The sequence below is a fragment of the Mirounga leonina genome, unplaced genomic scaffold, assembly GCF_011800145.1.
Source record: "Mirounga leonina isolate KUSES-001 unplaced genomic scaffold, KU_Mleo_1.0 Mir_172, whole genome shotgun sequence".
Taxonomy (NCBI): Eukaryota; Metazoa; Chordata; class Mammalia; order Carnivora; family Phocidae; genus Mirounga; species Mirounga leonina.
Window position 1 is genome coordinate 263,525 of NW_023270442.1, and position 17,596 is coordinate 281,120.

General features: G+C 36.8%; 1 long non-coding RNA gene across 1 annotated transcript in view; it reads left to right on the forward strand.

Annotated features, from left to right (window-relative positions):
• Nucleotides 1–9,899, forward strand: part of LOC118018770 — a 266,689-nt gene extending 256,790 nt beyond the window's left edge. Inside the window, exon 8 of the long non-coding RNA XR_004681475.1 lies at nucleotides 9,099–9,899. This is a non-coding gene — a long non-coding RNA (uncharacterized LOC118018770). The remainder of the gene's footprint in view (nucleotides 1–9,098) is intronic.
• Nucleotides 9,900–17,596: the final 7,697 nt, after the last annotated feature.

Here is a 17,596-nt window from a genome sequence, read left to right on the forward strand (position 1 = left end):
GACGGTGAGATCATGACCTGAGCTGAAACCAAGATTCAGGTACTTAGCCAGCTAAGCCCCGCAGGCACCCTTTTCTTCAACTTCCCATAGGAAGTATTTGTTCTTGTTTCCACTCAGGGTAATAAGTCTGTACGCTCTGTTCATGAGCAGTGGTTTCAAGGATGCTGGTAGATATGCCATTTCTTCATTAGAATGCTGGTTATTTAGGTGTGTTCACTTTGTGAAAATACATAGATTGGACATTTATGATGTGTGCACTTCTTAAGTTCTACCTTTAAAAAGTCTTGATTAGAGGGCGCCTGTGTGGCTCAGCTGGTTAAGCGACTGCCTTCGGTTCAGGTCATGATCCTGGAGTCCCTGGATCGAGTCCCGCATCAGGCTCCCTGCTCGGCAGGGAGCCTGCTTCTCCCTCTGACCCTCCCCCCTCCCATGTGCTCTCTCTCTCTCATTCTCTCTCTCTCAAATAAATAAATAAAATCTTAAAAAAAAAAAGTCTTGATTAGAAGTGCAGTCTAGTGTTCTTTGCCTTCTGCTAGATTGGAAAATTTTTACACACATGCTCATTTTATGATTTGTGGTATTGCATAAAACAGCTATTTCTGTAATAACACTAAACATGCAATTATTAAGAAGTGATATATTTCACTTGAGTCAAATACATATGTTTGTTAAAAATGTATTATTTTTTAAAAAATAGCGTTTCTGTTTACTTCTGAGTGTGTATCTAATGTGTTTGATCTTGTATCGAAGGATAATTGCTTATTACTTATAGATGTTACCTTATAGACTCAGAGTTGCCCACCAATGGAAAAAAACCTGACGATTCATTATGCAACTTGATTATGTATTATGATTCTCTTTAATATTTAAACTACACTTAGAACCATACATTCTTATTAATATAAATCATATTTTAGCAATTTAAAAGACAAATTTACTATGTAGTTGAGTGAATGCAAAATTGTCAAAATACATTGTGAATTTTAAAAATAGGCAACATAAAAAACACTGTGTATATCATTTTATATCTGAGTAAAAAACAGTGAGGAAGAAGAGAGACTATATATTTATTTTTCTTATATATGCTTAAATTACAACTAAAAGAACACAAGCGACTAATAAAAGTGACTTTTTTTGGTAAGATAAGTGGGAACCAGGAAAATTTGTAACAAAATTGAAACAAGCAGACAGTTCATGGTAAATATCTTTATGATTTTAAGTTAATGAAAAATATAGATTACCTACTCAAAATTAAATAAATGATATACAAGCATACAATAACTTTCCTAAGATAGTAATTCCTTAAGTTTTAGGGCATTTATCCTCAAGACCCATATAAAACATACAGACACCCGCAGGCAATACACTCCGTCTGGAGGGATGATACTCTTAGCAAGGGAATTTAGCACATTCCGTAGAAGAGGCAGGAAGAGAGGGAGGTAGGAAGAGTCTTGCGATGTGGGAGAGGAGCCAAAGGTAAACTTTGCTGCCTTGTAAGGTAGGTCTTTTTAGTGACTATGAGGGCTGCCAACTTTAGGGTAAAACTGAAGGACATCATTTTCACAAAGATTCTTCCCCTCATACTTGGAAAGATGAATTGCTTGTTACTCCCAGAGTTCCATAAGATGAATTCATTATTTTAAGATGAAATGAGTTGAGATTGAAAGAATATGTTCTGCATTTTATATACTAAATAGATGATACTTTTCCTGTCTCTTAGCAATACTCATTGAAGTGTTGCTATAATATCTTTTTTTAATATAAATTGCTTTTTTTATTACAGTCATCTGGAATGTCTCATGTTTCCTGTCATTTATAATAAAACACATACATGGATTCATATATTTAAAGTAGTTGTTTAAAGTTTATTTTAAAGCAGTAAAACTTTTTTTGCTGGAGGGGGAGGGAGAGAGAGTAGGGGAAAGAAAAAGAAATTATGGTTACTGCCTCCGAGAAAAAGTTCAAACCTTTTATACCTAAAGCCTTTTAAAAATTCTTAGGTTAGTCAGTTTTGCTTACCTGCATCTTCCTGCCAAACAGATTTCAAGAAAAATAATTGATTTAAATAATATAAAATTTTCTTTTTTTATGTGTGTTTTTTGGTTTGTTTTTAACTTATTTTATTTAAATTCAATTAGTTAACGTATAATGTATCATTAATTTCAGATGTAGAGTTCAGTTTTTCATCCGTTGCATATAACACCCAGTGCTCATTATATCATGTGCCCTCCTTAATGCCTGTCACCCAGTTACCCCACCCCCCACCCACCTCTCCTCCAGCAACCCTCAGTTTGTTCCTTATGGTTTGTCTCCCTCTCTGATTTCATCTTATTTTATTTTTCCCTCCTTTCTCCTATGATCTTCTGTTTTGTTTCTTAAATTCCTCATATGAGTGAAACCATATGATAACTGTCTTTCTCTGATTGACTTATTTCCCTTAGCATAATGCCCTCCAGTTCCATCCATGCCATTATAAATGGTAATATTTCATCCATTTTGATGGTTGAATAATATTCCATTTTATATACACACACCACATCTTTTTTTTTTTTTTTAAAGATTTTATTTATTTATTTGAGACAGAGAGAATGAGAGAGAGAGTGCACATGAGAGGGGGGAGGGTCAGAGGGAGAAGCAGGCTCCCTGCCGAGCAGGGAGCCCAATGCGGGACTCGATCCCGGGACTCCAGGATCATGACCTGAGCCGAAGGCAGTCGCTTAACCAACTGAGCCACCCAGGCGCCCCCACATCTTTTTTTTAAATTTTTTTCTTGTCCCTTTATTTTATTTTTTTATTAACATATATTATTTGTTTCAGGGGTACAGGTTTGTGATTCATCAGTCTTACACAATTCACAGGGCTCACCATAGCATATGCCCTCCCCAATGTCCATCACCCAGCCACCCCATCCCTCCCACCCACCTCCACTCCAGTAACCCTCAGTTTGTTTCCTGAGATTAAGAGTCTCTTATGGTTTGTCTCCTTCTCTGGTTTCGTCTTGTTTCATTTTTTTCCCTCCCTTCCTCTATGATCCTCTGTCTTGTTTCTCAAATTCCTCATATCATTGAGATCATATGATAATTGTCTTTCTCTGATTGACTTATTTCACTTAGCATAATACCCTCTAGGTCCATCCACGTCATCGCAAATGGCAAGATTTCATTTTTTGATGGCTGCATAATATTCCATCGTATATATATATACCACATCTTCTTTATCCATTCATCTGTTGATGGACATCTAGGCTCTTCCCATAGTTTGGCTATCGTGGACATTGCTTTTATAAATATCTGGGTGCACGTACTCCTTCGGATCCCTACATTTGTATCTTTGGGGTAAATACCCAGTAGTGCAATTGCTGGATAGTAGGGTAGCTCTATTTTCAACTTTTTGAGGAATGTCCATACTGTTTTCCAGAGTGGCTGCACCAGCTTGCATTCCCACCAACAGTGTAGGAGGATTCCCCTTTCTCTGCATCCTCGCCAACCTCTGTTGTTTCCTGACTTGTTAATTTTTGCCCTTCTGACTGGTGTGAGGTGGTAACTAATTGAGGTTTTGATATGTATTTCCCTGATGCCAAGTGATGGGAGCACTTTTTGATGTGTCTGTTGGCCATTTGTATGTTTTTGTTGCAAAAATGTCTGTTCATGTCTTCTGCCCATTTCTTGACTGGATTATTTGTTCTTTGGGTGTTGAGTTTGATAAGTTCTTTATAGATCTTGGATACTAGCCCTTTATCTAATAAGACATTTGCAGATATCTTCTCCCATTCTGTCGGTTGTCTTTCTGGTTTTGTCGACTGTTTCCTTTGCTGTGCAAAAGCTTTTTATCTTGGGGCGCCTGGGTGGCTCAGTTGGTTAAGCGACTGCCTTCGGCTCAGGTCATGATCCTGGAGTTCTGGGATCGAGTCCCGCATCGGGCTCCCTGCTCGGCAGGGAGTCTGCTTCTCCCTCTGACCCTCCTCCCTCTCATGCTCTCTGTCTCTCATTCTCTCTGTCTCAAATAAATAAATAAAATCTTTAAAAAAAAAAAAAAAGAAAAGAAAAAGCTTTTTATCTTGATGAAGTCCCAATAGCTCATTTTTGCTTTTGTTTCCCTTGACTTTGGAGACATGTCTAGCAAGAAGTTTCTATAGCTAGGGTCACAGAGCCTGTGTTCTCCTCTAGGATTTTGATGGATTTCTGTCTCACATTTAGGTCTTTCATCAGTTTTGAGTTATCTTTGATGTGGCTGTCCAGTTTTCCCAACACCATTTGTTGAAGAGACTGTCTTTTTTCCATTGAATATTCTTTCTTGCTTTGTCAAAGATTAGTTGACCATAGAGTTGAGGGTCCATTTCTGGGTTCTCTGTTCTGTTCCACTGATCTCCACTGATCTTTGTGTCTGTTTTTGTGCCAGTACCATGCTGTCTTGATGATTACAGCCTTGTAAGAGAGCTTGAAGTCTGGCATTGTGATGCCACCAGTTTGGTTTTCTTTTTCAACATTCCTCTGGCTATTCGGGGTCTTTTCTGGTTCCATACAAATTTTAGGATTATTTGTTAAGCTCTGTGAAAAGTGCCAATGGTATTTTGATAGGGATTGCTCTGGGTAGCGTAGACCTAAATATAAAATTTTCTAATTGTGATAAGTGTCAAAATCATTTTGCTATGAGATCAAGATTCTTCAAATGAAAATTGTCAAGATTTTCTTGCCTGATATTTACATTTAAAAATATTGTTTAAAATTGTACAAGGGCACCTGGGTGGCACAGTTTGTTAAGTGTCCAACTCTTGACTTTGATTTTAGCTCAGGTTGTGATCTCAGGGTCTCAGGGTCGTGAGATTGTGCCCTGCATTGGGCTCCACACTCAGCTGTGGAGTCTTCTTGAGATTCTCTCTTCCTCTGCCCCTCCCACTTGTGCTCACTCACTCTCTCTTTCTCTCTAAAATAAATAAGTCTTTAAAAAAATAAAATTGTATAGCATATTTGTTGTAACATTTTGTCCTGTCAATGTGTAATACTTACACGAAACGGGAAAACAATATTTTAACTAGCATATAAAATCACTACTTATTGCAAAGTCAATTTGATTTGGATTGAGAAAATCTAGTTCCAAGTCTAGAATCTTCCAGTTACCAGCTATGTGATGGGGTATGAAGGCAGGACATGCTTCTTTCCATGTCTTAAGTGTCTCATGGTTAAATGCAGATGGTAGTATATGATACATTGGGTGGCAAATAGAATCAAATACAAAATTGTATAAAAATATTTTCTAAATTTTGGTGACCTATAAAATATTATTCATTCACTTATAGATTTTTCAAAAGATTTTATTTATTTATTTGAGAGAGGAAGAGAGAAAGAGAGAATGAGAGGGGGAAGGGTCAGAGGGAGAAGCAGACTCCCCGTTGAGCAGGGAGACTGATGTGGGCTCTATCCTCTGACTCCTGGAGCTGAAGGCAGACTCTTAATCAACTGAGCCGCCCAGGTGCCCCCTCACTTATAGATTAATTGGAAAATTTGTAAGTGTCCACAATGCATCGCTGTGTAGAGATAGATCTACAAAGCAAAAGATAGTAACAACACCTAAATGAAAATATTGCTTTGTGATAAAAGCAGATATTTTTCCCAAGTTCTAACTTTCTAGAACTTTTCTGTTGAAGTCATTATTATGAATATTGCTTATCAGAATGAGAAGTTGGCTGTGGTTGGATTGCACTATTTTTTCAGTTTTGTATCTTTTCATTTGATAGAAACAAACATAGCCATTCTGTATGGTAGTGCCATTTGTTCATGATTTTTAAAAACTATTGCTATTAATCCAACTTCCTCCCAGGCTTATTACACCTCACATCAACATTTCACACTAATAAGTTAATTTGATGGCTTGTTGCTCCCAGTAGTTTAATTTCTCAAACTTTTGGGGTCACATCCATAGTGTGTGGATGGTGCAACATAAGACAGCATTGTGATAGTTTCAAATTTGTGGAGGTATACTCATTAGGGTGTGTCAGCTTATCAAAAACTTCCCCATGTAAATTTCTTTCCATGCCATGTTTTTTTCTTAGGGCACATCTATAGTGACAAAATGGTGGATGAATAAGCCAACAGATGGTTTTATCTCAATGACTGCATCATGGGATGCATCATTAGTTTCATGTCTGTGCTACACTAGGAATGCTGGCTTTACTGGAGGCATCTGGCTGGCAGTTCCTTGGGGGGTTATCACACACACATAACCCAAGCTTCCCAGCTGTGTTTTCAGTTCCCTGGTGTTTAGTCTGGCATGAAAAGGTGTTCATGAGCCAAGCTAATCCTCTTGTCAATTCTGTGAGCAGCTAGAAGAGAACTCTTAAATCCTAAACCGCTAATATCTATCCTGACTTCCTTCTTTCATTTAAATTGGTTGATTTGTCAGTTTTTTTTTCCTTTAGCTCTGATCAATGAGATCAGGATTATTGCAAAACAGATATTTCATTTCAACTAAAAACATTGATATAATGAAATAAACATATGTGGCAATTAAACAGTGAGGCCACCACTAGATACAATTACAAAGGTTGTATTGTTTTGTGTTTAGCTCACCAAATAAAAGTAATGGCTAATGAAGTTTTTAGCAGTACCTTTCTAATTTATCATACGAAAACCAACCCTCTCAGATTAAATGTCTATAAAATATATTTAGTAAAAGAAAAAGGTTGACCTCATAAGCTCAACAGTTTATTTATGAATCTCCTGAAGCTTCTTCAATGTCCTAGAAAAGTATGGTTAAAAAACAGACAGCAACAAAAAAGTATGTCTTTATAATATGATGGAGGAGAACTGTAATTAAATAATATAAATTACACATATAAAATATATAAAAATGGAGAAGGGAGAATGCAAGCAGGTGAAATACCACTCTTGCTTTCTGAGGATTATAGATTGCTGGTTTGACTCACATTGTTATGGAATTTTATATTAGATTTTTGTTGATAATACTTCAATGGCTTACATTAGAAAGCATTTTTTCCCTACTCACAGGTCTACAAGATAGCTGAGTCATCTCTTCTCCAGGCTCTGGGTGCATTTAGATGTGTTCATTATAGGGGCATCTGTGTGGCACAGTCGGTTGGGCGTCCAACTCTTGGTTTGGGCTCAGGTCATGATCTCAGGGTTATGATCTCAGGGTCATGAGACAGAGCCCCACATTGTGCTCCATGCTTAGCATGGAGTCTGCGTGGGATTCTCTCTCCCTCTCTCTCTGCCCCTCCTGCTCATGCTTTCTCTCTCTCTCAAGTAAATAAATCTTTAAAAAATAAAAAAATAAATGTGTTCATTAAGCTGTCATTCTGAGATGCAATGAATAATGAGGGCATGTTCTTCTCATGGCGGAAAGGTATAGATAAGAGGCCAAACCAAAACACAGAAGTGTGTTTAAAACCTCTGTCTCAATAGCTTGTATGTCATATCCCATCATATTTCTGTGGCCAAGGGAAACCACATGATGAATCCAAACATCAATACCGTGAAAACATATTCTCCAATGGTGGGGTGGGGAGAAGAAACATTTGTGGTGTAATTATACAATCTACACATAATTTGTAATTTGGATAACAAATATTAACTTTCACCCACAGAATATATCCACCACAATCCCAGTGAAGATTCCTTCCTCCCCTCAAAGTTTTATGCTTTTATGGCATCAGATTTAAAGTTCAAAATCTTGAGATAATCTCTACATCATATCTGCCCCTCCCCACAACCAACTTTCAGTGGTGGAATTGGAGTAGAAATAATCTCCAAAAATGTGTAGTTTCTTGGCCACCCACATCTGGTTCCAAAGCCAATGACATAAATTTAACGTTTTTTCTTCCGGCTTCCTCCTGGTATCAATTTCTGCATTACTTTGCTTTTGCAGTATTGGTGCAGTATAACAAGAGATCGAGCATGACAGTAATTTACAACAACACACAATTCCCACAAATAGTCCTATAGCTTAGCTGTGGGGGCTCTGGTCCAGACTGTTGATGAAGGTTGAATTGGTGCCGCGTGTCTGTTATCTTGTGACCCAAGCCAAAGGAGTATTGCCAACCAGAAGAGCTCTTTCCTTGTGGAGAGAGCAAAAGTGAGGCCAAAACAAAGAACTCATGAGCATTTTAAGTTTTTTCTTAGGATGTGGCTTATGTCCCATTCTCTCCCATTCTGTTTGTCAAGGTAAGTCACATGACCAAAATCAAAATCCATGAAATGGGGAATTTTACTCTTCCCAAAGAAGGTGCAAAGGGAGAGTAAATATTTGTGAAAGTAATACAGTCTACCTCAAATTGTTAAGTGGGTCATAGCCAAATAAAATATAGTTGTGGGCTTCAGCGTGAATAAGTTTTGGAACTTACCCAAGAGGAAACTATTACCTTTAAAATAATCCTCCTTTGTTTCCTTGAATAAGTTTCTCAGTGCCATTCAGGATCCTCACAGTTCTGCTTGCACACAAAATTTGCTTTGCTAGAACATTCCTTGTAGAGAAGAGAGTTGGGAAGAAGTAGAACAATGTAAATCGCTGAAATTGTAGACCACAGGTAGTTATTCTTTTATGACCTTGAAAAGATTATTTTCAATGAGGCAATCATGAATTTTAGGATTATGAAATTAGCATTATTAGTTCCTTGGGAGACTGTGACCTTTTAAATAGCTTTATGTTTCTGTGATTACTAGAAAAGGGAAAGGAAGCAAAACTAAATAAAATCTCAAGTGTTTAGGCTTATGATTTAATTGAATCCATATAATATGGCTTTATAATTTATTATGAAATATTAAAAGACAAAGTAGGGGAAATACTCAAGTGCAAAGAAATTGACAAAGTTTGTCTAGTATCATTTCATAAATAGAAAGCTTGATTAAAGAGAATCGTCTGGAGTTTAAAGATGGGTTAATATACCTCTTAATAGCATTATACATTAAAATACTGTTCAAGAAGGTAAAATATATGAATCATTGAATAAACAGGGTTATAATTTTGGCATAGTTTTTGTCATTATTGACCAAACTTATTTTTATGAAAATAACTTTCTCAAAAGAAGATAAATACAAACTGCTAGAAATACAAATGCTTTTTTATTTTATGATTTTTTCTTTCAGGTTCCCTTAGAAGAGCTGCATTTATTCCTGCACAGGTGTTTCAACCTTTATAATGAGTTTGATTCAATTCAACAAACATCTATATAGTCTCACCCATGGGCAAGACACCATGGAAATATGAAGACAAAAATGCCCCTTTTACTGGGGATATTAATATTCACCGGGGAGAATATGCCTGTTGTAGTTTGTCTTTGAAGAAACAACTTCACCCAGCTTTTAACATTTAAAAAGTGCTAATCAGTGTGACCATAAAGTAGCAGTGCTTCTAATAAAAATTCTGACAATCTAACTTCAGCCGCTTTCCCTGCCTGCCTAATAAATTTCTCAGTATTTTTGGTTCCAACATCCTGAGATGACAGTGCTTGGAGAGTTCGCTGCTTATTTTATAACCTATTCAGCAGAAATTATTTCTATGGCTGCCAGCCACTGGGTGTGGACTAACTCTGTGACTTGGCACAGTAGTGTTTCCTTCCATTTGACTTAATTTAAGCATCTTTTCCAGCTGTACCTTCCAGTGAATGCCCTCACCTTTCTGCAAAGGGTGCTAGAAAGAGCATGGAACTGACCGTTTGAATAGCCATGTTGTAGCCCCAGGTGCATGACCACGTTGCTCTACTTTACTGTTTAATTTGTTACCATCTATTGATTTGATCTATATCTTCTCAAGGTCTCTCTCAACGTTATTTCTCCTCTGCGTTTTGCTTCCCTTCCTCAGTGTCTTCTGCACAGTACCCCAGTCCTCCAGCTTCAGAATGCAGGAAGCCTGGCTGCACACTTGGCACATTTTGTGGGCTTTGGTTTCCTTCTCTATTAAAAAGAAACAATGATACTCATCTTGGTTAGTAGGAAAAGTAAGCTAAAGCCATTACAGTGCTTAAGATACTGCTTTGCACAGAGCAGGGACTTGCCCTGTCTGACCCCCAAGGGTTACAGTTCCCCGTTCCTTTCCATCTCTAGGCCATTTACTTGTTTGCTCCTGGGGTCTTTATGAAAGAACCTGGCTAGGGGTGATGAGGGTTGGAGAGACGTGAGACCCACCGGGCTCTACATGGGCTTTTGGTTGGAAAGTGCCACAGCTGAACAATGGGTGATAGAAGGAAAGCTGGGGTTTTATACAAGAAAATGGTGGGGAAGTCTAGCCACACTGGAACGGCTAAAATAATTCTGCCTTAGTTTTGCCGAGACACTCCAGGGCTGGTCTACCTGGGTATTTAGCTCTCTGAGATAAGTACTACTTAGGTTAATTTTAGCAAATTTCTGATGGTCACATACTGTCTTCACAGGTTTTGCCCCATTTGTTTACCATCAGTCTTATTATTTTTTCACTTTAAAATGACCTAAATTTTCACTATTTTGTTCAGTCTTATTCAAGCAGTAGTATCTGTAAAGTTTTGTTTTTGATGTGGTAATTATGTTTAACCTTTTGATCCCCCCCTTCACTGCTCCCTCCCCCCATCTCTGGCAACCACCAATCTGTTCTTTGTATGTAAGAGCATTTTCTTCCTACCTTTTTTTTTTTTTTAGATTCTACATATAATTGAGATCATATGGTATTTGTCCTTCTCTGACTTATTTCACTTGGTATTATGCTCTTGATGTCTATTTATGTTGCAGCATGGCAAGATTTCATTCTTATTATGGCTGAATATTCCATTATATATATATATATTTATATATATGTACATATACATACACACATATGCACACAATTTCTTCATCCATTCACCCATCAATGGACACTTAGGTTGTTTGCATATCTTGGCTGTTGTAAATAATGCTGCAGTGAACATGGGGATGCAGATATATTTTCAAGCTAATGTTTTCATTTTCTTCGGATGAACACCCAGAAGTAGAATTCCTGGATTATATGGTAGTTCTGTTTTTAATATTTTGATGAACTTCCATACTGTTTTCCATAGTGGCTGCACTAATTTACATTCCCACCAACAGTGTACAAGGGTTCCTATGTTAATTTCTTACTACACATTCAAGTAAATATATAACGATTAAAATCTATATTTCACTTAAATCCTCTCAATGACCTTTGGGAAACATTGGCTTAGTTTTGCATAGAGTTGGCCAATGGGTGGGGGTGATGGTTGAAGAACTAGGTATGAGAAGTAGGAGAAAAAAAAATCTGCTTTCTTAGGAAATACTAGTTAGTGGAGGCTCTAGTCCTTCTACTTGTATAGCACAGGAGAGCAAATTCTTGAGAAGTGGCTTGATGTTGTGTTTAAGAGCACAGATTTGAGAGCTTGACTTCAAATCACAGCTGTCCTCTTCTAGTCATGTGTGACCATGGGCAAGTTACTTAGCATCCTTGTGCCTTAGTTTCCTTACCTTTAAGAATGGGGATAAAAAGAGTGTCATAAGACTTTTGTGAGAATAAAAGGAGTTATATATATAAACCTTTCAGAAGTTAGCGGCACGTGGTAACTATAAACTGATATTATTGTACTAAGAAAGAGAAGAGCAAATCAGTCTCAGAATTTCCAATAACATCTAGTAGGAAGACCTGAGTTTACCTTTTAACAACCCAACTAACATTTTACCCAAGCACTAAACCAAATGTCTTGGATCATTTCTTTTTTTCATTAAGATAATTTGGCGTTAATTCATAATAGTTAGGCTGCTTCTGGTAAGACTTTATGTATTCCCTTTTCTGCTCTTCTAATGTGCCAGTGTAAAGATTTCATATTCAAAATTGTATTATTTATTACTTATATTATGACTTAAAACGATAAATCTATCAAGGTTTAAAAGTTCAAGTCAATAAAATGCTGTCTATATTCCAACCACAACTTTTAAATATTCCAACCACAACTTTTAAAAAACATATTATGCCAAATGCATGATATTTTAATTCTTTGGTGATATATTGAAGAATGATATTCCAAATTATATTATTCATACAATGAATCAGTAGAGCTTAATTTTTTAAAATGCTGGAATCAAGAAAGAAATTTATTATGCTCAAAGCTCTTGGTTAATTATGCACTTTAATATAAGGGCAGGATAGCAAATCACACCTTAGTTTTTTTAACTTTAAAGACAATGAATAGGGCGCCTGGGTGGCTCAGTTGGTTAAGCGACTGCCTTCGGCTCAGGTCATGATCCCGGAGTCCCTGGATTGAGTCCCTCATCGGGCTCCCTGCTTGGTGGGGAGTCTGCTTCTCCCTCTGACCCTCCCCCCTCTCATGTGCTCTCTCTCTCATTCTCTCTCTCTCAAATAAATAAATAAAATCTTTAAAAAAAAAATAAAGACAATGAATAAGCCACTTTGTGTGAAAACTGATGTGTGTCCTCATTCAAATGCTCTACTTTTTCTTTGTGGATGCTGTCAGAGTTGTGAGGGGAGAGTAGATGTTGGCCAGATGAATGCAGACTATTCTCCACAGTTGGTTACCTGCTTAGGTACACCTGTTCCCGGAAGGATATCGGGTGACTTCCATAGGTGTGTAGGGAAAAAAAAAAAAGGAGTGTAGAATATTTTCTTTTCCTTGCCTGGTCATGAAACCTCAAGACAGCATAGCTGCTGGTTAAACAGGGAAGAAACATCTGCTTCTGGTGTTGCTTCCTGACCTTTTACCGCCTTTGCGCAGCTATCCTTATGTGCACATTGTGAGTATATGCTAAAGTCTCCTTTGAAGGCAACTCAGGAAGTAACTGGTTTTTGTAACATTTATGCAATAACATTTATGCAACATTATGCAACATTGATGCAATATGCAATTAGAGATGATAATACAATTAAAAGAAAAGGCAGGGAACAATACACTCCTTCATCCTTAATTTCCAAAATTGTTCCCATATTTGTTATATGGACATAAAATGAATTATCAACGTGTCACTGGAAGGCGGGAAGGGTCTAGAACATGACTTCTGCTCTGAAGGCTTTTTTTTTTTTTTTTTAAATGAAACCCATAACATTGATGTTGGGTTAAAAAAAAGATGTACCAGACATAGTTCTGTTTATGAATGAACTTAGCTTCCACCTGAGGAGGTAAAATACATACATGAAAACAGCGAAGTAATTTGGGAAAACTGATAGTATGAAACATTTTACAAGGTAGATTTTATTCAAGAGTTAAATGAGTAAGTTTTATCCATTTGGGAAAGGAAAAAGTGTGGTTCAGATTTTTTTGGGTCTCTTTTAGGAAAGGTGAGCCAATGTTTATGACATATAGTGAAAGAGGCATTGAAGGGTGGGGAAAATTGTAGAAGTGTGTAGCGAGGTGAAAGCATAGAGACCTTCAGTCACCTGGTTGGTTGGTTGTGCTGGCTGATTCATGAAAGCAGGAAGTGGAAATGAAGCTAGAAAGATAAAGAAGAGCAATTTTGGAGGGTCTTGAATGCTCAACAAATTCAAACTATTCTATGGTCAGAATGTAATCGAAAGCTTTTGAGTAGAAGAATATATTAAAAAAAAAACCTGTTTTGTTTTTTCTGAATAGAAGTTTTGATGGTGGCATGCACAAATTTTTCTTCTAATTTTTGTATTATATGTTCTACAAGTGTATTTATGTCAACAGTGGAAGCAAATTAAGAAAATAATAAACATGAGAAAGCTATATTTTAGGCAAAACAGTGTGGTGATGGTATATGGGATAATTGCATATACTGATGCTGGGGAAGGTAAAACCTAAATCCCAGTCAACTCTTTGGGTTAACCACAGGCACGTCTGCATATTCCTGTTATTGCCTATGAGCCTTAAGAGTTGTTTTATGTTATAAAAGGGTTAAGAAGAAGTAGTCATCAGAAATAATAGGATCACATAATTTTTTAAAAAATAGAAAAATCTGTCATACATGCAACCAACTGACTGTATTCCACTTATAGTAAATTAGGTGTTCTAAACAGGTTTTCTACCAAAACTTATTGAAAATAGCATTTTGTTGCTATGACAACTGAGAATAGCAATTGGAAACTAGAACATTAAAGGTGAGACAGAAAAGACAGACAAATAGTTCATATTTAGCATATGGTATTCCTTTTGAGTTTTTATAAATCCAAGGAAGAATTTGAAATTCTTGAATATTCAAAAATGAATAGTTTTTCTCCTTAAAATCATATAGATTTAGAATGTCCAGTTATATTTGCATTATATGTTGGTTATTAAATAAAATGAGTCAAGTCTCCTTCATTTCTCCTGAATCGCAAAAGCCTTCATCTATTTGAGCTATGATTGATTACTTTTGGTAGATCCTGAACGTTTTGACCCTTAGCTAGAACATATATCTATTTATTGATTGAAATTCTGATTTTCAAAGTGTACTTTATGAATCCTAAGGGTTCCACAAAATATCTCTAGAGTTTCTTTGGAAAGAAATATGATCATTATGGCCACTTAATTTGGGTGTTTTCTATTTCTTTTAGGTATCACCTCAACACCACACTAAAAATGGCCAATTGTGGAGCTCAGGAAAGGAGCAGGTAGCTTCATAATTCAGAAAGTTTGCAGCAATTTGATAAAAAAAATTACTAGTTTGTTTTAAAAGATTCATTTATTTGAGAGAGAGAGAGCACACGAGCAAGGGGAGGGGCAGAGGGAGAAGAGTGAATCCTCAAGGAGACTCCACGCTGAGCGCGGGGCCCACCGAGGGCTCAATCCCAGGACCCTGAGATCATGACCTGAGCTGAAATCAGGAGTTGGCTTCTTAACCGATGGAGCGACCCAGGCACTTATTCTGTAATTACTATTTGTACGCTTTTGAAAAATCTTAATTGATATCAACATTTATTGAATTCCTAATACTAGGTCCTGGGATACCATATCATGGTAACATGATATCTGCCCTAAAGGAAATTAATGTGTGCACATAAAGAGACATAAAGTACCTAACTAACTACTGGAGGAGAAGTATAATGTAATATTTTGAAAAATCAGGGCAAGAAAATATGTTTTTAGCTTCATAAAAAAGTAAAGCGTGAAAAAAATTTTTTTTCTGGCTACTAAAAAATAGATCTTATATAGGAGGTGACAGTCAACCACGTGGAAAATATCAAGGTGTAGATGGACACTGTTTTGGGCAAATTAAAACTTTGCCAGGCACATCAGGACATGTGTTCACTGTACTCAGGGAAGATGTTACTGACAGGAGTATATAGCCATGTGGAAGTAGAAAAACAAAATTTAGAATCTCTATCATTATCATCTAGGAATGTACATCTGAATTTTGGACTTGTGCATGCCCTCTCATAAAAAATACAGCTATAATGAGGATGAGTCCACATTTCTGCAGAGTAGGAGGATACATTTAAACTAAGATTCTTGAATAAGAATCTTAGCGACATGGATTACACTTGAAAATCTCCCGCCTTGCAAGTCTTTAGTGTTAGTAAAGGCAAGGGAGGTTTGGAGGGTTGGAAGCCTTCTCTGCCACAGGAGTAAGCAAGTTTGGAGGAGAGGAGGCTGTTCTTCTGTCCTTCTGTGCTGGATGAAGTTATCCAAGGTCCATCCCCACCCACCACCCTCATTCATGTAAGCAGGAAAAGAAGAGGGAGAAATTCCAAAACCTGGCTTCAGGTGAAAGTAAAAAACTTATAATTCAGAGATACATTCATTCTTTTATTTATTTGGTAAATATTTATCAGGTACCTACCGGTGGGGAATAAAACCAGCCCAAAACTCATGATCTAGTGGGAAAAGACAAACATTGAACAAGTAAACAACTATGCCCCCAGTTGTAACAATAAGTGTGAGATGTGCTCACTAAATGTTTGTTGAATGAATAACAGATGCGGTCGTAAATATAAACTGGGAGTGGGATAAGAAGGGGAAGATTTGGATTATGTGGTTAGGGAAAGTCATTCTGCAGATCTAGGCAGAGGCAGAAGGATAGTGCTGTCTCTTCCATTCTGATCATCCACACTGAACTATTAACTTGAGTTGGGGAAAACAACGTAGAGTCTGGTAGAAGATTCCATGGTCCTAGTGGCCCTCAACGTTAGAATAAGCCATGTGGAGGAATATGTTTAGGGAGAGGTTGATGTCTATGGGGGTGGGAGGGGAGATTGATTAAGGGATTAAGATATTGAGGGTCCCATTTTATTTCCAGGATTTTTTTCAAAGTCATTAGAATTACATGCTAATGAGCCGCATTGGAGATGAAACCGAATTCGCAATGATTCTCCCAGTCTTGTTTGAAGAAATTATTATCTTTTTGTAACTGTTGTATTTGACTTCATAAATATTTAAAAATCTAATCCAGTCTTCATTTTTCTGTTTCAGATTAAATGACTCCTACCTGTTAGAGAAGATAGGAAGTACTTAGCTAATACATTCATGATTTCTTGTCTCTCTGATCTTGAAAGCTCTTGAAAACTAAGGTTGCCTTATGAATCTTCGTGCCCATTCTCTAGAGAGCAATTGTATTGCATCAATTTTTTATGGAGCATGGTTAATTTATTTATTGTTGGTATAAGGTATTTGGCAATAGAAATGTACTTACTTTTATTCTTATTTTTTCCCCTTTCTGTTCAGGTTTATTTTAAAGGAGTTTCTTTGGAATGCAGAATATGTAGCCTTTATTACAGGTAAACGATCACTTTTATATGTAAAAAATTTAAGTCTAGAGAAGAAAGAGACTTCTATGGATGCTGATATTTATGAGTTATCTGACAGTATGTTCCTTGCTATTCCCCAAATTTCCATTTTGCTGTGCTGCAGTGTATACATACATTTGGCACGCAAGCCATTTACCCTGAGAAACAGTGTATGAATAAATAGCAAAGTGACAGATGTGCCTCCAGAAGGATATTTAAATTGATTTTTGTCCTAATACCTTTGTTTTCTTTTCCCCCAATTCCCTCTAACCTGATGTGTCATTCCACACACCCCAGTTTATTGCTATTATGGTTGCTTTGAGACCATTGTTTTTTAGTCACTTGATATTTTTGGAGAAATGCTGAATATTTGTGAATATCATAAGGACATATTTTATATTTTCTAGGTCTTTAGTGATTCCTTTTTCTGACAACCTTTACTTTTTAACAAAATAGAACACTTTTATAGAAAAAAATCTTGGTTCATCAAATATTCATTCATGGTTTTATGGACTCTTAGTTGGATTGTCTTTCACTCAACACCCATTTTTATTTTGCTTTGTTTGAATTTTCCATTTATGTGGCATTTGTGATATGTTGATCTGTTACTCAGAGGACCAAAGCAGATTTTCCAGGACTCTTAGTTTCTGATTTATTTGGAAATCAAATAAGAAAGTGTACCCATTCATTATAAATTGACCATAGTTTTTTTTTTTAAGATTTTATTTATTTTTATTTGAGAGAGAGAGAGCATGCTAGTGGGGGAAGGGGCAGAGGGAGAGGGAGAGAGAATCTCAACAGACTCCCGGCGGAGCATGGAACCTGACACTGGGCTCCATCCCAGGACTCTGAGATCATGACCTGAGCTGAAATCAAGAGTCCGACGCTCAACCAACTAAGCCACCCAGACGCCCCTATACTCTTTTTTATAGAAAGAAAGAAAGAAAGAAAG